Source organism: Coturnix japonica, chromosome 1 (assembly GCF_054131305.1).
Source record: "Coturnix japonica strain WE chromosome 1, WE-NBRP24, whole genome shotgun sequence".
Classification (NCBI taxonomy): Eukaryota; Metazoa; Chordata; class Aves; order Galliformes; family Phasianidae; genus Coturnix; species Coturnix japonica.
In genome coordinates, this window is record NC_140663.1 from 59,920,210 (window position 1) to 59,944,318 (window position 24,109).

The 24,109-nt window shown below is 43.1% G+C and overlaps 1 protein-coding gene and 1 long non-coding RNA gene across 2 annotated transcripts in view; one reads left to right on the top strand and one right to left on the bottom strand.

Annotated features, from left to right (window-relative positions):
* STK38L (serine/threonine kinase 38 like) overlaps positions 1 to 20,220 on the bottom strand; it is a 46,128-nt gene extending 25,908 nt beyond the window's left edge. Inside the window, exon 1 of the mRNA XM_015868874.3 lies at positions 20,112 to 20,220. The gene's annotated coding sequence lies outside the window, so the exon portion shown is untranslated. The remainder of the gene's footprint in view (positions 1 to 20,111) is intronic.
* An 81-nt stretch (positions 20,221 to 20,301) lies between these two features.
* On the top strand, positions 20,302 to 23,026 carry LOC146762445 (uncharacterized). Its single transcript, XR_014944041.1, has 2 exons — positions 20,302 to 20,430; positions 22,735 to 23,026. It is a non-coding gene; the product is annotated as an uncharacterized LOC146762445 (long non-coding RNA).
* Positions 23,027 to 24,109: the final 1,083 nt, after the last annotated feature.

A 24,109-nucleotide genomic window follows, 5' to 3' on the forward strand; every position in this document is an offset into this window, starting at 1 on the left:
GCAGGTTGGAGCACACAGCTGGGCACATGGTGAGCTGATATGTGAACGTGTGGCACAGACAGATGTGCTATGGAACAGCTGGCAGCTCCAGGGATGAAACAGAAGAAGAACTAGGCTACCAACCTCAAAGGCAAAGGACTTTCTGCACTGCCATCTCTGCTAGCACAAACTTGGCACTTGCACTGTGCATGCTTTCACCGTCCAGTTGTTTAGACTGAGTCTCTTCCCAAAGAGGTTCTCTGCCTTCTTTTTCTGCTACCCGTTTCAAGTCCACTTTCAAGGCTTTTGAGAATCCACCGGGAACACACAAAACACTCCAGAATCTTGCATTCCCAGGACAGCAAGAAAACAAGAAAAACCTGACCATCCCCTCAGTTATGGGCCAGTATTTTTCAACTCTCTTAATGCTCACTTTATTACTAGATACAGATTCTCATGTACAAAATGGAGCCCTGTCTGAAGTTTTAGTTATTTGTTTATTTGTTAATTTTTTATTGACAGAAATGAACTTCAGTTTGGTACGTTTTAATGCCATGTTCTCATTCTGGCACCCAGTTGATCCTAACTCCACTACTGCCATTGCTGAAGCTCACAGTTATCAGATGGGAGTGTTTGCCACGCACTGCTCTGTGAGATGTTTCAGAAAGAAAAATAAATACCATGTTCCTAAATAATTCATGTTTTCAGTAGTAACACCATTCAAAAATCCCGATTTTATTTCATATATCACCTGGAGGAAGAAACGTTCCCTGCCAAACACAACAAAACAGGTACTTCACACATAGATTTTTTTTCCTCTGTGTTATTGCCCTAAACCAGATCTCTCTGACATCCTCCAGCTTTTAGTGCAGCCCCCTTATGAGGGGGGAAATGAAATTCAAAGCTGCAACAAGCTGTCACTAACATGTTAGCGTCTCATTTACCTCACTTATGTACTTCATTGCCTTTCATTTGTTATTCATTCCCCAACTTATGTACTCATAAGTTTTGCTCCTTTACAGTTAGAGAATGAATTACAGTTGTTCTATTTAAAGCAGCACCAAGAAACAGAGTAAAATTAGCCCTGTAGACACAGGCTCTGCTATTTAAGAACGAGAGATGTTGGAATGTTTTAGCCATTTTAAGTCATTCTTGCTTTCCCCTGGAAGGCCCACACGAGCTGCCTGTTAAGGGCAGAGCTAAAAGCAGGAGCCTGGCCTGGCCCCAGCTCCCACACCGAAAAGAGCAAAGGCTGCCCAGGCCTGACCTCGCTGCCGTGAGAAAGCTGCAAGGAGATGTTCACATCGATGCACAGCACAGGGCTGTATTGCAGCAGGCACTGCCCTTTGGGAACGATGGCACTGGGAAAGCCCAGGGGATGGTCTGGGATGACCCCGAAGTGTAAAGGAGGGGCTCTGGGGAGGCAAAAAAGCCTTTCAAAACAACATCAGCAAAGGCCACAGTTGTACGTATACTCCAAGCAGGCACCAGCTGATGCTGGTTCTGAACGAAGCTGTCCCACCTCCCACCCAACCATCTGCTTGTTTCACTGCCACTTGACGCCTTGTGCCAGCGCAAGGAGCTGCACAACCCAGACAGAGCGACTATACTGGGCAAAATCCTCTTCCTTTAAGGTGTTTTAGGGAGGCCAGCTCTGCCTGCATTGGTCACAAAGAGAACAAAGGGAGCAAGAGCTCATCAACTGGGCCTCGTTCTCTTCCATTTGGCTCACAGAAATTAACCGTAAATCGTCACAACACACCCGCAGTAATAATAAGGAAATATTTCCTAATAAGGAATAAAAACTGAATATTGGAGTTGTTCTGCACTCCAGGATTTCCTGCCATTCAAGGAGGGCAGCAGCAGGCTCCCAGAGCACCAGGCTGAGATTCAGCCCCGCTCTGCTTCCAGCAAGCACCACGGCCGGCAAGTGGAAATGCCTTTCCCTGACAGGAAACAATAGAGGGCGGGTAAAACTGTGCATGCATACACATAGCTAGATACATATATGACACCTGTAGATGACCGTCTACATAAGCTATGCATAAACATAAATATATATGCACGCTTAAAACAGTTACTTCTAACTTTCGCTTTAAATAACGTTAGGACAACAGCTATTAAAGTCTAAGATCACTAGTAACAAATCACTTCCATTTTAGCTGCATGTTAGTCAACTTTTAAGAACACGTTTACTTTATTGATTGCTCTGTCCTGCAGTTAGGAGCACAATTTGAAGACATCCTGTGCTTAGAACATTCACTTAGTGTTGAACAACTTGTAGGGACATACAATACAAATAAATATCATGAGCTCAGCTCTTGCAAATAACCCATTTTATTTTATTTGCAGAAAGGCTTTTGCAGACATCCCATCACTTGGGTTTCAATACCCATTAAAATTATTATGTGGGCGGCTGTAAGACAGACAAACACACAGATCCCATTAATCTCACGTGGAGAGAGGGGGAAAAGTAAAGAAGCTGTACGTCAGCTCAGTCAAGCAGGCTGGAGGGTAGTGCTGATGCTGAGGACAGGAGCATGTAAACAAGACGGAGAATGGCTTTTTACACAGCCTGACAGTGATACAACAAGGGGGAATAGTTTTAAACTAAAAGAGGAGAAATTCAGATTAGTTGTTAGGAGGAAGTTTTATACTCATAGGGCAGTGAGGCCCTGGCACAGCTGCCCAGACATGGATGCTCCATCCCTGGAGGGTCTCAAGGCCAGGTTGGATTGGGCAGCCTGAGCTGTTGGTTAACATCCCTGCCCGCAGCACAGGGTTGGAGCTGAGTGGGTTTTAAGGCCCCTACCAACCCAAACCATTCTGTGATTCTACCCACATGCTGTGATGCCTTCCAGGCAGTGCTCCAAATGGAGGTCAGCTTTGTCAGCACCTTGAGGGCTCAAAGCGTAACACGTGCTAGACAAACTCAACTAGCAGCTCCACACAGCCTACTCATTCTTAAGGTCTACCTAAACTGATGAATTTCACTTTACTAGCAAAAAGAGAAAGGAATAGCTTGCTGAAAAGCTAACAGTGCTGTGCAGTGAAATGACATTTCAAAGTTTGCTTTAGCTTACTTCCATCTTTTCTTTCGTTTGACCTTCCCTAAGTCTCATGGCCATGCAAATCACTGTCCTCTTGAAGGAGTTTCTTGGTTTTAGATGCTTCTACCTCCTGAAGTAAATGCATTCACATTCACCTAAGCATTTTCTCAGCCTTTAGTTGGCACTTCTATCCAGATGGATTCAAGAAAACACTGTTTTAAGACCTGCTAAATCAACTTGCACATAGAAGCCCAAGCGCAACATTTTGCTGCAATGTTTTGGATCATTAAATAACTGTGGACAGAGCAAGATCAACATTTCAGAGGTCACCAAACAAAAAAATTTGTTTATTTGTAAAAACCAGTAAGTAACAAAGGAGGAATATTATACTCGGGTGTAACAAAACATGTCCCATTTCAAAACACAGAAATCTGTCAGAAGGTATAATCTAATCACAGATGGTATCTCCAAGTCTGGCTCTTTGGTGGCCAAGAGATACAACTTAAAGTAGCAAAGAACAGGAGGAGTACGTTAGGGAAAAGACTTTGCATTTTCTAAGGAGCTTTGGGAGAGAGAAGCAGAGAGACTTCACCTTGGAGAACGTGGAGGGATTTTTATACTGAATTGTACAGCAAGATAAAGGCTACCAAGTTTATTTTCTTTTTTGCTTGGTGTATGCACAAAACCCTGACTTTTGCAAGGCTCTTTTTCGGTCACATCAATCAAATTAAATATAGTAATTAGACATGATCAGCCTGAGCCAGCAAAGGAACTGGCTGCTAAATGAGATGCAGAACATCAATGACCGGTGATGGCCTGCACAAAGCCTGCAGCCAAGGTTAATGAGCACAACAGATCCCTCTGGCCTTCAAAGCTACAAATGCAGGTAACGAATCTTGTTAGTACATGCAATCCTGGAGGGCAGATGTTTGCCTGTTTGAATCCCACTACAACAGTTAATTTCTCTAACTGTGGCTTTTGGAGAAGGAGACGGCTGTTGGCACATAAAGCAGATGATCACGATGATGCTCAGAATACAGAAAAAAATGTGAATGGTCTTCCTGTATCCAGCTCCTTAAGCAACCTAGACTGCTGTCTGAAAGGTCTCTCTATTTGCTACTCCATTGGTGTCCACTCATCACACACGGCACTGAACAGGTATTTCAGTTCAGACTTCCCAACTGCTTCCTTACCTCCATCCTCCTTCCCACAAGCCCCATTGCTTAATGCCACATCTGCTCATCTCTAGGGCTGAGGTGTATCCAGGAGTGCTTTGTTACAGATGTGTACATATACATAACCCCTCCTATCTCCTACACACACATATACACCCTTCCAGGAAGATACGGGATAGGAATAAAGAAAAAAGATAAATGAAAAGAGGATTTGTAGCTAGGTGAAAGACTACAAGGTTTGTGATAAGCATTAGGTTCTGTGGAAGGTCATTCTCCTGTCACCGACAGGAAAAGCTCATTCCAAATGTGTGGTATTTTCCATTAATCAGCCTTAAAGATGTGATTCAATTATCATGTTTCTTAGTTAAAGGAAAAGAGAAGTAAAAGCAGGGTGTGAGCAAAAGCTCTGGCCATATCCAGCTGCAAGAAAAAGTGAAAGGGAAAAGGGTTTAAGATATATGCTTATTTGCCTAAGGTTATAAAAGATACAGAGGCTTTGGCATATCTATGCCAAAGTAAAACAAGCTAAAATGGGCAAATTAAGAGATTTAAAAAATTAAAAGCTTGGAGAACATGATTTCATATGTTTTCAAGACTAAACTAATTATGACAATAATAAGAGAGCAAAATAACAGACTCTCTAGAAACAAGCCTTTCCTATCAATAACACCTTCAGAAAGGTCTTGCAACATGTGCTGAGGGCTAAGCATGCTCTCAGGAGCTGAGAAAAGGAGCAAGACTCATCAGTAAGGAACACTCTTCATGCAACATAGGTCACTTAAGATGCAAAGGTGCAGCCTTTATAAGAAGGCAGAAAAAAATCCAACATCTGAGTTCCTGCAGAACAGCTCTCAGTGTTGCTAGTGTCGTTATGACTTCATACTACAAGCAGAGCAGAGGACAAGTGGAGTTACCTGCAGGAGGCCTAAATGGAAGAACCAATTCAGTACCAACAGTGTAAAGACGGAAATCAATGGAGAGACAAATAAAGAGGCCTTTCAGGCAGTGATGTCAATTGCTTGGGAAGTTGGATATAAGCAGCTATTTCCCATAAATAGTAACCAAGAAAGAAAACCCAAATAAGCTGTAGGAAGAATGAGATCATTTCTACTTTTGAAATATTTAACATGAATATTCCTTAGAGGAATGAGTTCTGGGCACAAGGCACTTGCACAGAAAGGACAGAAATCACTGCCAAAATGTTGGAGTGTCAATGCAGGTATCTGAATTGCTTCTTAGAGAGAAAACAAAAGAGGACCCTCCATGTCTCTCCCTCCACTTCTTTGTTGATGCTTCCCCTCCTGGCCATGTACTCCTACTATTTTCCTGACACTGCAGCAGTCTGCAGTGATGCAGCCAAAAGGTGAGTCAGACAAATGCAGCTGTCTGACAAAGCTCTGTCTGTGTTCTGGAAAAAAGGAGACTGCTCCTTCCTAAAACCAGTGAGTTGCAGGCACCAGTTCCAAAGACATGACTAACTTAAAAATGTAGTGAAAGGGGAGTGATGGAGCATGCGGATCAAGGAGGAATGGCTCTGCCTCTTTGGCAGGCACCTGGATTTGGATCCCATTCAAGAAAGACCTGGATACACTTGCTTTGATGGGAGGACAGGATTGTCCTTTTTCCCAGTGGCCAGGCACATCAGGTGAGCTGTGAGTTCTACGTCATACCCTAACTCTGACAACTGGTAAGCAAATATTAACTCTCATCAATGAGACACATTCTTCTTGCACTAGCTTTTGCTGGCTCCATTTGGAAGAGGGCTGATAGAGGGGACAGCTCTACGCTGAAAAACTCTCACGTCCCCTTTACTTGAAGCTGCATCAAAACATAACACAATCATTTGAGTTTGATGAAAATGGTTATGGTGAGGCATATCATAATGACCAGCTGAACACCTATCCCCTAGGTGATGTCTCAGATCTGCTCTCCTCACAAATAACCTTACTTACATTCACAAAGATCAGGAAAGGTTTGCAGTATGCGCTGCTTCAGCTTGCACCAAAAGCCATGCCAGGTGCTCCTCCTGGGTGCTATTTGGTTTTGGTAGCATGTCAAACATCAGTGTGGAGAGGCAAGTTCAAACAGCAGTATTAACATGGATCACAGGTCTACGCCATGCAGGAGGCTTAACGAGTTCATACACACAAAGAACTTGGGATCTTCAGAAGAGAAAAGCTGAAGGAGAGTTAAAAAACTATTTATGAAAGGACTCATTTCAGCTGGCCCCAAAACCTTTAACGTGCACGGCCCCTTCCTTGTCACTCCACTTCTTTGAGCCATCCACCTCATCAGACAGGAGAAAGAGTTAACTTCTGCAGCCAACTGCAGAATGGCAGTGATCTGTGTATCACAGTTGAGAGGGTGTGCAGCAAGATAAGCAAGGCAGATGTTTTTCAGCGCTCCAAGGACAGAGCTGAAATCTCATTCTGACTTCAGAAAACGCATGGGAAAAGGAAATAGAGAGAGGACAATACTAACATACCATAAGCTGCCAGGTTTTGTGATTGCATTTCCAAGCTGGGCTACACTCACCCTTGGCTTAATGTTGCAGCAGTGAATCCAACTGAAAGTATTCATTTGAATGAGTCCCCAGTCCATGTTTACACATTCTGTTGCTCACATGCAAATAACATTAATCAGCTGTCTTTTAAAGAAAGATAAACGCACAACAGTTGGGAAGTTCTACCAGTTTCCTGGTAAAGCACCAGGAATACACATAATATAAGGGATGTAGTTTGTCATGTTGATTTAGAGCAGGGGAAGGCAGAGGGCCTCTTAATTTCATGAATCGCTAGAAAGTAGCTACATTCTCTTCACCTGAAAATATAAAGGGCAATAAAAAATACAACCACTAGCGTAGCAATGTAGCATTAGTACATAACCAAAATCATTTAAATTTGTGATTCCTCAGATGATTAATTAATGCTTCAATTGAGTCTTAAGACACATTTCACCTGCAGTTACATACGAAAATATAAAACCAAATAAAATGCTTTACTTTAGAAGTAGCCCTGGCACTCTGAAAAGGTCTGGGCAAAAGGCAGCACTTTCTGTTCCACACATCACTCCTCAGCTGATACTGAGCTGTGCCTAGGGCATATATAAATAATAAAAGTGTCATCGCCCTCCCCAGGTCTAAGATGATAACAGTGGGATGGGAGTAGGATCTGGAAGCTAGTCTCTTTTTTAGTTTTTCTTTAATTTCCTTGAGTAAAATCTTATGAAATAAATCAGTAATAAAATAAACTACAGAAAATTCAGCAGATCCTGCTAGCACACGGCAACCACAGGGAATAACGGCAGTCTCCAGGAGGGAAGGGGCCCTTTCCTTGCTTGTCCAAATCTGCAGAGGTCTCTTGGGGTTGTTACCAAGCCTCAAGCTACTTTCCTTTCCTTCAGGATATTTCTCCTGCTAATAATACCAGAATGCATCTCCCAATGAATTAGAGCCGCAAGCTTTATTCTGTTCCCAGTGTGATATAGCTGCCTCCTGGCTTTCAAGCAAATTGTTTCACTCCTTTATATAATTTTCGATCAAACTCCTGAGGTACTTTACAAAAGTAAGAAATCAAAGCACACCGTTTTGTAAAGCAAGTCATCAGCAACATCATCACTGATTGTGAAGGAAAGTAATTGAAACCAGGCTCGATCCCGGGAAGACTTTGAGATGTAAGAGAAAGGAAAAATTTATCCAGAGAATCCTGCCTTGTAATAGTGCCTACAGCAGACTCGGGAACAGATTCCTTCCTACTCCAACCATTTATAGTAGTATTAAATAATAATGCTAATGTATCCAAGGTAAGCTTTAGGCTTACAAAGCACTCCTCATATGTAGCTTGCAAAATATCAGGGCAATATCAATCTGATTTTTAAAATGAGGAGACAAAAATCAGAGTATATAAAAAATATATATATATCTCATAGCTAAGTTCAGTGTTCCTCAACACTCATTTCAATCATTCTCTTGTCTGATGTACACACAAGTATTACTGCCTACAATCCCTTCTGCTTTTCACATCTAGAGAATCATCAGTTTCACAGGATCGTTAAGGTTGGAAAGACCACGAAGATCTACAAATACCACAGATTTTTCAGTGCTGTGAGCACAGCAGCAAACACCCCTATGACCATCTTAAGATTTAAAGAACAAAAAGAAAAAAAAAAAAATACCACAACCAATTACACAGCACCACAGCAGAATCTAAAGTACAATGTGCAGCTTATGTAACCTAAAGGATGAGCTGAGAAATGGAATCATTGCATCAGTTCTGACTCTTGTCTTCCGTTTAGTGTTACAGTCAGATCAGGTCAGCACTGAGGAAAGGCAAGCTGTTTCTCTGGCAAGCCTTCACACAGGTGCATGATTGTAAAATACTGTTGGTGCACTTAAGAAAGATGTTTTATGGAGCTGCTTTTAAGCAAACACTAAATGGCATAATGAACTACGGGAAAAACTAGAATTACACAAGGAAATGGTGGGGGGGAAGCCAAGAACAAAGCTCAGATGACCTGAGCCCTGGGCTCTTCAGAGGCACGCCTGCCTGCTTATGCTTGTGTTTACACTGCACCCTGGCACTCCTGCAGCTGTGATTGAGGGAGCATAGTCTCATGTTCTTCCAGGAAAAAAATACATATACACATATTGTATACACATACACACTCCAGCTACACTGCTGACAAAACAAGAAGTCTGTGAATTCACTTGTTTTTGCATGTACCTGCAGGGATATTTTACCATGGTGAGGCCAGTGGATTTTATTATTGAAAGTTCATCTGCCATAGGAAACCACTCAGAAGACACACTCACACAGCAGACAGGAGCAGCTACAGGCAACCAGGCCTGCACAACTGAAGGGCCACAGGGGCCTTGCTTGCTGCTGTCTTCTCCCGAAAAACAAGCCAGCCTTTGTTCTGTTGCAGTGGCACGGTGCTAAGAACTCACCCTTGTGAGGTAGAAGCAAACATCTCCTCCTATGGCACCTCAGAGTGCACCTCCTATGGCACCTCACTTTCTTACCCCTGTTGACTACAGAAGTAGGTTCTGATGACTAACTGCCTTGTATATGCAGCTTTTAAACTTTCAAATGAGGACAGATGAATCCTGCCTGGCAGCTGATACAATTCCAGCCCTCAGCATGATGATCGTACCTGGAATTCATCTTCAGATTTAGCAATTTGCTTCTCCCGATCTTGTCAAAAACCCATAACCATTGGCCAAGTCAACAGCATGCTTCTCAAACACTTCTTGAAACCAAACAGCAGTCCTACGGCATGGATTTCAATTCCAGTTAAATATGTTTTAAGTGTCAAATAAAGCCAACAGATTTGGTGGCATTTGGGTGCTGCCCAACAGAGCAGCAGAGGAGAACTGGAAAATAGTCTCTAACACGGATACACCCAACTCCCAAAAGCCTCCAGTGAATTGGAACCTGACTGAGGTTTGAGCATCTTGTCATTTCTACATCCTTTAACTCTGGGCATCTCACAGACAGTAAAAATATCTTTCACAAAGAAAGAACGAAAGATTTGAAGCTCCCTATATAGCGTTCACTAAAAATACTTTTTTGGAGACATCCTTTGCCAAGTAAGTGCCAAAAGAACAAAGGCAGAATTATAATGTTGAAATATTTGTAATGTGTGTTTGTTGTGTTTCTTGTGAAACGTGGCTGGCAGTTGGAGATGGCGTCTTTCAGCTCAATGGTCTGGTCCAAGCACTGACTGGAAGCAGCTCCTTGGTGGCTTATGTGAAATGAGTCAATGGATCTCCATCCAGCCCTCAATAAATTAGGAACCACAAAAGCATCTGCAATAGTCACTTCCTTTGTTCATACCATTTGAAAGGCCAAGGACTGCATAAAGGTGGGAAAAAATGAATAATCCTCCCTCAAAATAGCGTGTTTCTTCAAAACATGGATTGTTTTTACCAAGCATCTTTTGTGAAAGCGTCCCAGTGCCTTTTATAGAAATACGTAACTCAGTTGAGACTGTAAAAAAAAATACATAGGTCGCTTCAAAAGTAATGCCTCCAATTTATTTTCACAGAAACAACAACAGATACAAACAGCCCTCATACATGTAATTCCACACTTTCTCAGTAGGAAAAAACAAGACCTGCTGGCCTTCCACATGCCACAGCCGTGCAAAAAGAAGGCCAGTCAACAGGAACATTCTCTTCTCACATGCTAACTGCATGTCTGCTTTCCAGAGCCAGGAAAAGCTTAACAGTTCAGTATTTTTCCTTAAGGAAGTTTAGCATACAAATATAGACTCTCTTTGAGCAAACCACTCATATATATATCATCATGAATTTTGGCCTAATCTCTTGCCAAAAAAAGAGGCACGAAGCAAGTAACTGAAACTTAGAACACTAAGAGAAAAATAACAGCATCTTAAATTTCTAAAAGGAGTCATTTTAAGAGGATACAAATAGCATAGGATCAAATGCTTTGATCACAAACTTCATTTCTCATAACAAAACCTCACGCCCCCTGAAAAATCACCAAAAATTTCCACAAATTAACCTGCTTGGAATTCAGAGCAGACGTTTTGAGGCGGGGGGGGGGGGGGGGGGAAGAAAAAGAAAAAAAGGAAAAGGGAAAGGGTAAAGGAAAAGGTAAAAAGGAAAAAAAAGGAGAAACCAAAACACCAACACCTATTTGGTGGTATTAACTAATCTGAACTCTCTTACATCTGGATGACACAACTGAACATAGACAGAGTTAATATTAGGAAACTGGTGCTGCTTCACAAATTTAGGAATGCCAGCTGAACGAAAAGAATGCATTTCATTCAGAAAAGATGAAAGCCTACTAAATTTTGGTACTTCAGAAACAGCTGCTGAACCAATTGAATGATGCCTGTGAAGCATGCAGGGTCAAACGTGGCCAGAACCTCAAAGAGCACAGGCTCTTTCAGTGTTGAAAAAGGACTTACAAAGAGACCTTGGTACATTCCTGTACTCTTTTCTCTGCCTGCCACTTCCAAAAACACCCTCAACACCTAGAACAGAGGCTGGATTATCCTTTGTCAGCCCACTCTCTTGAAATAGATGAGAATTATGCCACCATATCCAATATGGGAAATGGTTTTTGCCTGACATCAATAAGGGAGGGTTCTTGCTTAGAAGCAGCATTAAGATATCATAGAAAGTCAAGAATTGCAAAGATGCTCATGTCTATTCATGCAATTGTCACTAGCAAACATTGATTTAGATACCATTAATCTGGAAAGCCATTAGAATGCATTTAGTGCAGTCCTTGTGAGAAACAGAGATAGCTATTTTTTACTTCAGTTAGAAGTCCTGCACTCTTCATCAAGCACAAGCTACGTTCCTGACCGAGGCAAAGAAAAGAGAAAAAAGCATAAGCAGGCGCAGCACTTGCCACACCATGAGCAAAATATCCCCTATTTTGCTCCCTGGATGTCCACATACAACAGGAGCCTACTCCTCTAAGTGACTTCATCTTGTAAATCCAACGCTTTGTTGACTAGATGATCACCACCCTTGAATAGAAGGAAGCTGCACCCTAAGCACATATTCAGATGTTCCAGACAGAAGTCTGGTATTCCAGCTAAGGCAAATGTGGGATTTACTCTGCACTGGTCTTACTGTGGTTTATTTGCAATATCTGTAGGAGATTTACTTGAGAATTCAAAGAAAAGGGGGATGGGTGGCCCTTAACTTCTTCGCAGTAAAATGCAGCCTTACTTTGGCAGCCAAGCGAGGGAGAGGAAGCACTTAGATTCCAAAAGAACAGAAGAAAATCTCATCAAGCGACTGCAGTCTTCAGCTGCATGCAGTGCACATTCACGTCTGCTCTCATATGCCTTTAGATAAGCTTACACTCTTAGTAGATATGGAGTCACTGATCATTCACGATGACACAACTGCTTTAAAGCATTTTGGCAAAAGGACCAAGAAAAGACATTTAGTTGTGTTTCTCAGACTGAGGAAATTACAGTCAAACGGAAATACAAAAGACACTGTCAAGTAAGACTAGCCTCAAAAATGTGCTTCTACATTAAAAATAAATACAGAGAACACTAACAGGTTTCAGTTACATTTTAAAAAAAAAGAATATAATCTAATGGAAGCTGTTGTATGAGTTCTTCTCTTGTAGCCTTGACTCCCCCACAAAGGCTCAGCCCACATCTGGGGGGTCCAAACCTGAGACTGAGATGGGATGGTAAAACATTAAGCTATCTCTCTCCATTTTGGTCTGATAAAAAGGGCAGGAAGAGGTGAGCTAAAATTACTCATCTTTATCACAATATAACTATTTCCATTCCAATCGCCTTATGGTTGTTTTTTGTTTTCTTGACTTTATTATTTCAATGCTTTCAAATATAACCATCTACAATATGCATTAAAATGGATGTGCATCTACTTAGTTTTTATCTTTTTCCTAAAGCAGAAGGAACTGCGAGCAGCAGTTGAAGTCAGTGGCGTAGGTCAGGGTATGTTAAGACATGGTATATTCTCTCACATCTGGTCTGGATCACCTGTTTTTCCTAAACACAGAAATTAATTTGTTGCTGTGCTTTTTCCCCCCTTTGCTGACATATCATTGTCATAGATGTCAGTGAACAAAAGTAAAGAATTAACATTAATATGGTGCCCCGTGTTATTAAATAGGGCTCAGTGGTATCCAAGTGGAGCCAAAAACTCTGTGGAGTCATGAGTGAACAGCAGACAATGCTTTCAGCACAGACTTGGACACATTAAGTCAACCTGAATGTCCAGTCTGAGACTCACAGCACCATCAGGGGGATTGAATATATCAGTACGGTACTCATTTCCACTTCTCATGGTGACACAGCCCAGAGCAGTAAGTCTTGGAAGATAAAGAGGAAATATCACTGCAGGCATTTTTGATGTAAGCTCACTTGCATGTAAATTACATCCCAGGTGCACTAATCAGCCCTCTGGAAACACAGAGATTTACATGCTCATACTGATTAGCCAGTAAACACATTTAAATCCTCACCTGGACAGCTCCTTTCTTTTCATATTACCTCCATGCCAACACAGCTGAAAGCCAAATTTTAATCCCACAGCTTCATTCTTTTGTAACACTATTTTACTTACGTGGCCTCAAACTTGGGAAAGTTTTGCATTTCCTTGTGCACCTGGGGCACACAGTGACTTCACTGTGTTCCTTCCTGTGGGAGGGATGGACTGCTAACTACTGAGAATGAGCCTGTCAAGAAACGGTGCATGCTACAACACTGGAAAGAAGCAAAAAGAACATTTTCAGCACCTGTGAAGGTTTGCCAGCAAAGCTTGAAAATCTAAAGCATTACACTGCTTTTTTCTTCTCCCTCCAACTTTATCCTTGGCTCATGAAAAAAAGAAAAGAAACGAAAGAAAGAAAGAAAGGAGAAGGCTTAAAAGGAGAAGTAAGGAAACTTTACTATTCACCCTTCAGCTTCCTACCCAAACTGACTGGTTTTGTGTTTCCAGATCTTTCTCTCTCCCCCCAATCAAATTACCCTTTTATTTTTGTTTTAAATGAACTATCTCTAACTATGATGCCATCACTTGCCCTCAAGAACTCACGTTAAAGTACATGTTCTACAGGAGTATAAGGAACAAAAGAGAACACAGAACCTCTCAAGTGCGGCCAGTCTACTAGATAATTATACTTACGACTGTTTATCACAGAATCATGGAACGGCCTGGGTTGAAAAGGACCACAATGATCAAGTTTCAACCCCCCTGCTATGTGCAGGTCACCAGCCACCAGACCAGGATGCCCAGAGCCACATCCAGCCAGCTTTGGATGCCTCCCTCCTGTACCATAACTCTGACATTTCTAAACTGCGGTCCACATTTACCGTCAGCAGCACGTGGACGGTCAGTGGGACAGGAACTTGGGGTTTTATTTATTTTTTTATTTAAATCAAAGGCACACGATGGCCTCAGAGCATATTGTGGGCTCCCAACAGACTGTTGCTCACTGAACTTGAGAACCGCAGCCTCAACTCCTGTTGCTGTGTAACCACACCATGACTTGCACAGCTCAACCGCAGCAACAGCCGTCGCAGTCAGATTCATCTGAAGAAAACCATGGGCACCTTCAGTTGACGTCAGTTTCACACACATCTCTTCTAAACAGAAACTAAAGGTCGATCATACTCATGTTTTACACTACATACATGTTTTTATTTTGTCCGTGGAGATTTCCATACTGTCTCATCACTATATCTGTTTGATGTCACAGCCATATTTTGCACTCTGTGCTTTTCAAATACTTCAAAGAAATACTATCCACTCCATAGATTTTTGTTCATCTTTGTTTTTTCTCTGACTTCAGACTCAGTTACCATCAGGAATAATTCAAAGCATAAGCAATTTACAGGACACAATTCCAAGTGTTCTTAAATAATTATCTTTAAAATAAAATTAATAATTACTTTTTTAAAGCTTTAATTGCTGCTTTTACAACTGAGCAGCAAAGTCACCAAACCAGCACACAAACAAGTCAAGATGCTCATATAACACGTATTTTATATAAACTCTCCTCTCCCATTAAATGAGAAGATAAACAGGCCAAGATAGGGTAACAGTGTCCATAGAAAAGTTAACCAGAGAACCTACCCGAAGCATTTCAATATAAAATGGTCATCTACATTCCTCGCTCTTGATGTACCTAAGAGTTGAATTCATGAAGAACTGTTATAATAAACCTTGCACCTCTGCCACTTCTATAATACGATGCCCCTGTTAAGACTGGGGCAGAACTAAACTGCAAGACTTTACCAGAAGCTTTATTTACAATATATTCAAGTTTTATTCCTTCTATAAACTTGAACGTTTCCAACCCTATATTTAAAGAATAAAAACCTTCACGTCTTTCCTACAGGGTTTGCAGAAATGAAGATCCATGCTGTTACATCAATAAATAAAGGAAATAAATTATTTGAAACCATAAGCAGATGGCAAAATTAAGCAAGAAAATTTTTCTTCAGCACAGCAAAGCTTTCAATTTACAGAAGTGAAATTTGGAAAGCTGGTCATGAAGAATATCAGCCTGCTGATCCCAGAGTACCTCACCACTGCATTGGACTAACCAAGCACCAACAAATCCAGCCACAAAGATGCACATTAATCCCACCAGCAGCGATAAAACCCCTTTCTCTCAACTAATTCTGGAAGTCAGATTTCACCCTCATGCCTTCCAAAAGACACCATGTTACAAGCCTCACCATAAGGACAATTTACTTAGTACCTAATTCTCAGTAACTGTGTTTGCTCCTGTTAACCAAGTGCCATTACTCCACTAAATAGGAACGCCCTTCAGCAGTTGGCTGCTTCATGTTTGGAACAGCCATCTCTTTCATGGCTATAAGACTGCCTAGCATCCTACAGTGAAGCTCTAAAACAGAACAAAATTCCCCTACGGTTCCAGATGTTAGGACCTGTTAAATCATAATTTTAATCACTGTTAAACACTGACTTTGTTCTCTGGATTCAATTTTTGTACTTTGTAAAAACAGGTATGCCCATTAAATTTGTATCTTGTGATTGGATTTGTTCTCCTTTCCTGCTCTGCCAAGTGCTAAACAGCACAAAACAGAAGAATCTCTTTAACTTCAAGAAACAACAGCTGCCTTAAAACAATACAGTACAATGCTTTTATCTGTGGAATTATAATGTAAGCTGTCCCCTCCACATAGGACTCAGCACGCTAAACATTAATGACATTTTAAGTGGAACAATCCTTTCATCATCAGGCTGATATTTGGCTGGTGTTCCAGTTACCTCCCTTGTAAGGCACCAGTGAGAGCAAAGGACAGGGACCACATTACGCAACCATCGCTTGTTAAGAAAGAAAGAAAGAAAACAAATTTTGAGAAACTCCTGTGATAAACTTTTTTTCCATCATAGAAAGCAACACAGAAGGAGCCTGATGCTATTGGACTACAGGCTGCTATTTCTACCTGGCTAATGTGGCAAACAGCCACACGTGAGGGCAGTTCCTACATCCTCCACATTTTGGTTCAGATCTAGTCAGTTAGCCACAAATAGTTTTTCACTGGGAATTGGAGACATGAGGCCATGTCTGTGTCCTGTCAACCTCTCCTGTGCCCTCAGTTGTGATCCATGGAAACCTAGGTGGTTCATCATCAATTCAGCTCCAAACAATAGTGAAGTGTTTCTGGGGGAATGTAATCTGCATGCTGGCAAGCTGGTAGAAAAAGAAAAATAATGATCTCTCCTGTAGACAACAAAATACCTTTTGGAATTTAACTACCTGTTCAGCTCTAAGCAAGTTCATCCTTTACCAGTATGCTCATAACACCAAGACTTTCTATCAGGAGAAGCTATAGGTGTTTCGTCATCACACAGCAGGCGTGTCGGGCCTCTCACAACATCAGATTCAGCTCTATTCATCCTGAGAAGGAACAAACCACCAAGCAGTAGAAAAGAATGATCTTTGGGAATGTCTTCTTTATCCAGCAATCCCCACTACAAGCATGGACTCATTATTAGTAACGCCAGCAAACTCTAAGCTTGCATACACGACAGAAGCAATCTACCTTGGCAATGAATCCTTTTCCTACAGAGCAGACTTGAGTTCCCAAAGACGGCAGTCAGGCAGGACGAGGACACCCTTGTTCTCACTGGCATTCCCAGCACAAACGTGCTACATATGTTGCTCATCTGTTGCACTGGGGACAGGGAGACGGGACACACACCTGGCATACCCAGAAGAGCGCATCTAAACATGCTCAGCTCCCCACTTGTGCCAGCCATCTTTCTTTTGCTGGTCCTTCGTGCCTCCCTTCACAGTTAAGTTTTAGGATACTTGTTGATACTATGGAGAAGCTCAACCTGTTTGTACCAGACTATTACTTAATACTGCCAGTTCTTTGGTACTGAAAGGTGAATAGTCATCTCTGGTTTTACTTCCTTAGGAGATTTTACAAGGGTGGACGGTGATAGGACAAGGGGGAATGGTCTTAAACTGAAACGGGGAGGTTTAGGTTAGATATTAGGAGGAAGTTTTTCCACTCAGCAGGTGGTGACGCACTGGAACAGGTTGCCCAAGGAGGCTGTGGATGCCCCATCCCTGCAGGCATTCAAGGCCAGGCTGGATGTGGCTCTGGGCAGCCTGGTCTGGTGGTTGGTGACTGCACATAGCAGGGGGTTGGAACTGGATGATCATTGTGGTCCTTTTCAACCCAGGCCACTCCATGATTTTTGCTGTTATGAAATCCCATTTGCTACTATTTTACATCAGCCACTGTTCCCTTTTACTAGTAAAAATACAGAAGACAACTAACCCTCTGATGGCGACAATCTCATATAAACAATCTCCCAGTTATTACACTGAAGTTCCAGGTATCTGATTTTGCAGTCATATTCTACTCAGCTACAATTCACACTAAAATGTATTTCATCTAAAAAACTGCAAGCTTGTTTGTAACTATACCAGCCATATACATCGGAAACTAAGTTATAAATTCACCACTCAAACCAGAATGCAAAAATTAAGCAACAAAATTACCAAGAAATCAGAAGATTAACACATAGATTAATACTTCCCTAATTTGGTGTTTTATTTACTTTTTTTTTTCTTTAAAAAACCTGTACACAAAAGTATTAGGTGAAATGTTAATGCAAGCTTCACAAAGCGACCCAATTTCACAAGCAGAAGACAGTACTTACTAAGAGAATTGCCTATCTCAGTGATCTCCGTGCTGATCAAATTACCTGTGACAAGGAAAGTAAGTTCTTCCCAATAAATTCATTCGTCCTTTTAGTCCCTGTTTTGGTTTCACTGTTGTCAAAGAAAAACAAACTGTTCTGTTGTTTCCTCACGCAGACGCAGGAGCAGCAACACTGCCAAAAGTTCCTCTGTAGTATCAGACTACAGAGCTGCAGGACTTTTTGTACCAATCAAACAATCCAGCCTGCTCTCCTGCATTTGGATAGAACTACCTTTTTATCCTTCTGGAAGAGATCCCCTCACCTCGCATGCACTTTACCATAACTGATTCACACTATGCACAAAGTAACTCCTCCCTGAATTCACACCCCGCAGGGTGAGATTTGATTACCCTCACTGTTTATACAACAAAAAGAAGTGTTTGCGATCGTTATTTCATCGCTGGACTTCAAACAAAATCCTGTATCAACCTACCCAAGGAATTAAGACTCAGTTACTTACCAAAGCCACATGTTCGTGCTACAGCAATGTAATCACTAATGCTGGCCTGTCTGCCCTAAGTGCAGCTATATGTTGAAACGAGCTGGGAACAACAGAAGATTACATGATTATGTGGACAATACTACGCTTGATTTATGTCCACAGTCATTATCTAAGACACATAAAGCCTCTTTCTGGGGGACTAAAAGCAAACCATTTGTCATATAATATTAGCTTAGTCTTTGTGCTGATGAATACCGTATTTGGAGAAGCAATTCCTTTCATTGTAATTTACAAGCCTGCCACGCAGCTCTTCTGACAATACAGAGTTTATCAATTGACCACATTTTAGCTAAACCCCTGCTCTGTCCTGTTGGTGGCAGGGGATTTTTATTAGAATAAATGGGGGCTAAGTGAAAATTGAGTTTAGAGGGAAAAAACAAGGTTTAAAAACATTACCAACCCACCGCCTGCTCAGGGACAGTAGGCAAAGACAATGCTCCTCAAACAGTGACTAAGCTTCTTGTGGTCACTAAAGAACTCAGGAGAGATCCTGAGCCACAGAAGGTAGTTTAAATGATAAAAAGAAAAGTAAAATAAAGTTATCCAGCATTCAATTACACTGATTATATACTAGGGACAGTGATGGCAAGGCCAGGTTGGATGGGACCCTGGGCAGACTGATACACCGAGTGACAGCCCTGCCCATGGTGGGGGTGTTACTGGGTGGGCTTTAAGGTTCCTTCCAACCCAAACCATTCTGCAACCACGTAACTCATCTATAGAGGGTGATCACAGCCTGTCTGTCACCTGGAGAACTCCCAGCACATTGGGTTTGTTTGGTAGCACTGCAGCTAACCCTTCCAAGTAACATTCAGACTGATACTGTTTCACCCGAACTCCTAAAGAGCAAGCAATTGAGTGAAACCAATTTTCAAGACTTCTGTTTGTTTTTCAGTGCACAACGCGGTAAGGCTTATTAGCATTATATCCCCTCGTAAATAAGAGTTCTCTACTTCGAGCAACTACAGACAACTCAGCAAACACCAAGTGGGTGTACACGGCACAGGCCCACACCGGTGGCACTCAGAGCAAGCTTCAATGTTCTACAGCAACTCAGAGGCAAACAACACGAACATACCCCAACAGTTATGAGGAGAAACGCGTTCTGCCTTTCTTCCAAGCCAGCCTCAAGCACTGATGCTCACCCAGGGGTTGTTGTATCAAGGCTCTTTATACCTGCTCGGGATTTTGCTTAACATCTCCGTGCTTAACTTTTACCTAAGTCAGCGCACAGCGTCCCGGCACACGTCACAGGCCCCATTCAAAACTCCTACAGCTCAGGCAGGGGTTACAGAACCGGGCTGTGGATTCATTCACCGGAGAGAGAGAGCAAAACTACTCGGGGCTTGTTATTATTACCCTGTAAGCGTATTACAGAGACAAACGCATCGCTTCATTTATCTGCCCTTTGCTAAAGAGGGCAAAGCACCGTCCCTTCCGAAAGCGGTCGCCAGCCCCACGGCCCGGCCCCACACCGCCGGCTCCGAGGGCGACAGGCGGCACGGAGCTGCCTCCTCCGCCACGGAGCCGTCCTCTCTCTCCCCGGCGTTACGGCGATGGCTGCCTCGCGGCGGGGGGAGGAAGCGGCGGATTTCCAGTCGCCGCTGTCAGGGTCTCACCTCCCTCCGCTCCGCTCCCCAGGGCCGAGCGGAGCCCCGAGGCGCGGTGCTACCCGCGGCACTCACCTCCGCGCTCAGCTCGCTGCTGGCTGGGCTGCCCGACTGCTCGCTCGCCGCCGGCGCTGTGCGGGCACGGCCCCCTCCTCCGCGCTAATGGCAAGAGGAGGAGGGCGGCGGGAGGGCCAAGGCGGAGGGATGGATGTTTACTCGGCGGCTCTCGCGAGAGCCCGGAGCCGCCGAACCGAGTTGCGATTGGCCGCGGCCCCGAGGCCCCACACGGCCGCAGGCAGGTGCTGCGCTCCCGTCCCTCCTCCGTCGTGGCAGCGCGGCACAGCGGCCCCGTTTCTGCCCCCGGCTCCTTGCTTCGGGCTGCGCTCCTGTGAGGGTGAGCGTGAGTCCAGAGGAGGGCCACGAAGATGATCAGGGTGCTGGAGCACCTCCCCTATGAGGACAGGCTGAGGGAGTTGGGTTTGTTCAGCCTGGAGAAGAGAAGGTTGCGGGGTGACCTCATTGCAGCCTTTCAATACCTGAAGGGAACTTACTCCCAGGAGGGGAGTAAACTCTTCGAAAGGGCTGACAATAGTAGGACTAAGGGAAATGGTTTTAAGTTAAAAGAGGGAAGATTTAGGTTGGATGTTAGGGGGAAGTTCTTCACTAGGAGAGTGGTTAGGCCCTGGAACAGGCTGCCCAGGGAGGTTGTGGATGCCCCGTCCTTGGAGGTGTTCAAGGCCAGGTTGGACGGGGCCCTGGGCAACCTGATCTAGTAAAGGTGTGTGTTTGGTGGCCCTGCCAGGCAGGGGGGTTGGAACTACATGATCCTTGAGGTCCCTTCCAACCCGGGTCATTCTGTGATTCTGTGTTAGTAAGGCGCTGGTCACCTTGTGGGGCAGTGCTTTAGCACAGAGGATTGGCTGGAGATGCAGTACGCTCACTGCTCCTTTGCTTTTGTTGGCTTCTGTCCCACCGTCAAGGTGCGAGGGTATGGATGGCACCATAGCTGGAACTTCATTAAGCACTGCTTTGGGTTTATTCTGAGCGAGTAGTAAAACAGAGCAACAGCAGCAGCAATCATGAGGTTTTAAACTGTTACCCTGTGCTGTAGGTGGCTTATAAAACCAGCTGTGTGTAAGGCAAATCTCAGCTCAGCTAAGAAGAATGTCAATCAAAACACAGCTTCTCTCACAGCGTGTGGGTGCTAGTAATGTCCCAGTGTCACACAGAAGCACAGAATGACCCGGGTTGGAAGGGACCTCAAAGATCATGTAGTTCCAACCCCCCTGCCTAGCAGGGCCACCAAACAATGTGTCATCATTTGAGAACGGCTGCACGTGAAATAGACTTATTTGGCAGCCGCGTTTAATTTATTTCATCTCATTAGTCTTTAAATAGAGACAGCAAGACTTTAGCTCTGTGTGCTAAAGCAAACTGCTTGCTCAGACACCTCAGCAGCTCAGGAACACGGTCCTGTGAGTGGATCTGTGCATTCCCTCTGCCTTCAGGCTGAGCTGGGAAATTCGCTACAGGCCCTACCTGAGCACTGTGGGCCTGCTGCTGGGATCAGTTTCCAGAAGCATTCAATTTGGTAGGTTTGAAATAACAGAAGCCTAAAATTATCACATTTTAATTCAGCTGCAATGCAGGAGTGCTTTCTGGAGGGACTGCCCGTTGTGATAGCCAGTCTCCACTTCCACATTTAGAGACTGTGGTAGTGAAGTTTTGTGCTCCCATTTACCATGTTGCAGGGTTGAAAGCATAGACGTACAGCACAGAAAAAGAATTAGCAAGAGTGGAAAAAAACACTATCTATTAGCGTATGGAAATTGAAAACAGACTAGTTACTGATCTAGAAAAGGTGTACTTGTCTATAACACTACTCAGAGCAAAAGTCTTTACAAATCTTTATAAATAAGAGCAGTAAAAGGAGGTGGCAGAACTATCACAATGCCAGCAGGAATAAGGATCAATTTCAAGTGGGAACTGTGGTGTTTGGGAGTTTTGATTTCAGTATTTCACTGCTGCCTGCTCCCTTCTTCTAAAGCAGTCAAAGGGGAGCAGTGGGGGGGGGGGGGGGCAGGAACGGACCAATGCAAGGTCAGTCCTAGAGGCAATAAGGAGCAGCTGTGACAATGAAAATGGCATGAATATTCACAGGGTGACGTTACAGTTCCTGACTCGATGCTGCTGCTCCTCCTGTGGGTCCTGCCAGCTCAGCAGATGGCAGACACTGAGGGACTGTTGTGCCAGTGGAAAATTACTGAGTTTTGCTGGTCCTGCATATGGGTTTGTGAGGGGGAAAGTGGGGCAAGCTTCTGTTTGTTTAAATATTTTCAAGAGGGGAAAGGAAAATAAATGGTTCCTAGAACTATAGAAATTACTGGCACGTAAAAACTGGTCAGTTATTTTAGCCAAATGAGACGTGCCTATTTACAAAATTAGTTTTCCTGGTTATCCCTTTATAACTTTCCTCATAAGTCAGCATTGTGAGTTTTCCTAAATAGCAGAGCAATTAAAACGAGAAGCAGCATTGTAGCAATAGCACTCCTTGCTATTAAGAGACTGATGGAAAAACAAAGTATTTCATGTTTCTATTTTTACCTATCTGAAATTATTTTTGTTAGTGGATTTTCCATTGCAAAACAGACAAGGTTTATTTTAATTTTCTAATTTTGTTCTGTTTTGTTTTACATAGCTATCCATGTGGAAGTTTCTTTCACATCCAATGGGATCACCTCTGCTGTGGCTGAAGTCAAAGGGTACCTAACATGAATAGTTGGGCATACCCACAGTCTCTGAAGGTCTGCACTCTTGAGGAAAGCAACAACCAAATACTCATCACGAGGTGCACCGTGGCAGAATCAGAATGCAAACAACTGTGCATTTCTTCTGCAAATGAATGGAGCACAGTTAATAGAAATACAGAAAGTTTTCACCAAAGCTGTGATGCAACCCAGCTGTTATAAACAACAGTGCTTACAAAATAACTTATGTTTGTGTATATTAGCCCTTCATTTAGAGATATAAGAACCTATTCACTATGTGGAAGAATATCTCTAAAAGTTGCTGGGTCATGGATTTAGTAAGCATTTTGAAACAAAATCTTTGCTCCGTGCACTTCTCAGTCCAGCACGCCACAACAAGCAGTGTAAGATTCTGTGCCCTCTGCTCAGCTGACTCTGGCTGCAGTATGAAGGTACACCCCGGTGTGCAGCAATTAAAGGCAAACACAAAAGCCTAAATGCCACTTGTCAAGTTCCACAGAGTCTCTGAAGCCTTAACCCCACCTCTGCCCCCAGTAAATAGATAAATAAATAAAAAATCTTGGGACGGTCTGTAGCAAACCCAAACAATATAATGCTCTAATTATTGCAATTCAAAAGAGGATATAATGTCCATGAATGGACATTTATGTGAGATTTGACATAAATTCCTGTTTTCTGCAATCAATTGGTGTGTAACAAATACCAGTTGCTATGTTAGTCATGCTGCGGATGTCTCTTGGAAGGAAAGTTTATCCTTTTCTTCACTAGGAAAAATCCTTCTCAGCATCAGAAATACCCTGTGCATGTTTAATTTACAGGAGACATTACACTTAGTTTGCAACTAGCCAATCAACGCAGCATTTAGGAATCAATTCTGATTTTCCTTTCTTTTTCTCTTACTATTTTTTTCTGTACAATAGAAACCAGCTGTATTTCTTCAAAAGAAGCAAAAAAATACTAAAGATTGTGAGACTGATCAAGAAATAATGCAGAACTAGCTAAACATAATGAAGATCATAGAAGCACCAAGGTTGGAAAAGACCTACAGGATCACCCAGTCCAATCATCCACCCATCCCCAGTGATTCTCACTAAACCACATCCCTCAACACAACATCCAATCATTCCTTGAACACCTCCAGTGTCGGTGACTCCACCACCTTCCTGGGCAACCCATGCCACTGCCTGACCACTCTTTCAGTTTAGTATTTCCTAATGTCCAGCCTGAACCTTCCCAGGCGCAGCTTGAAGCCATTCCATCCAGTCCTATCACTGGTTACAGAAGAGGCTGACCCCCCCCCCAGCT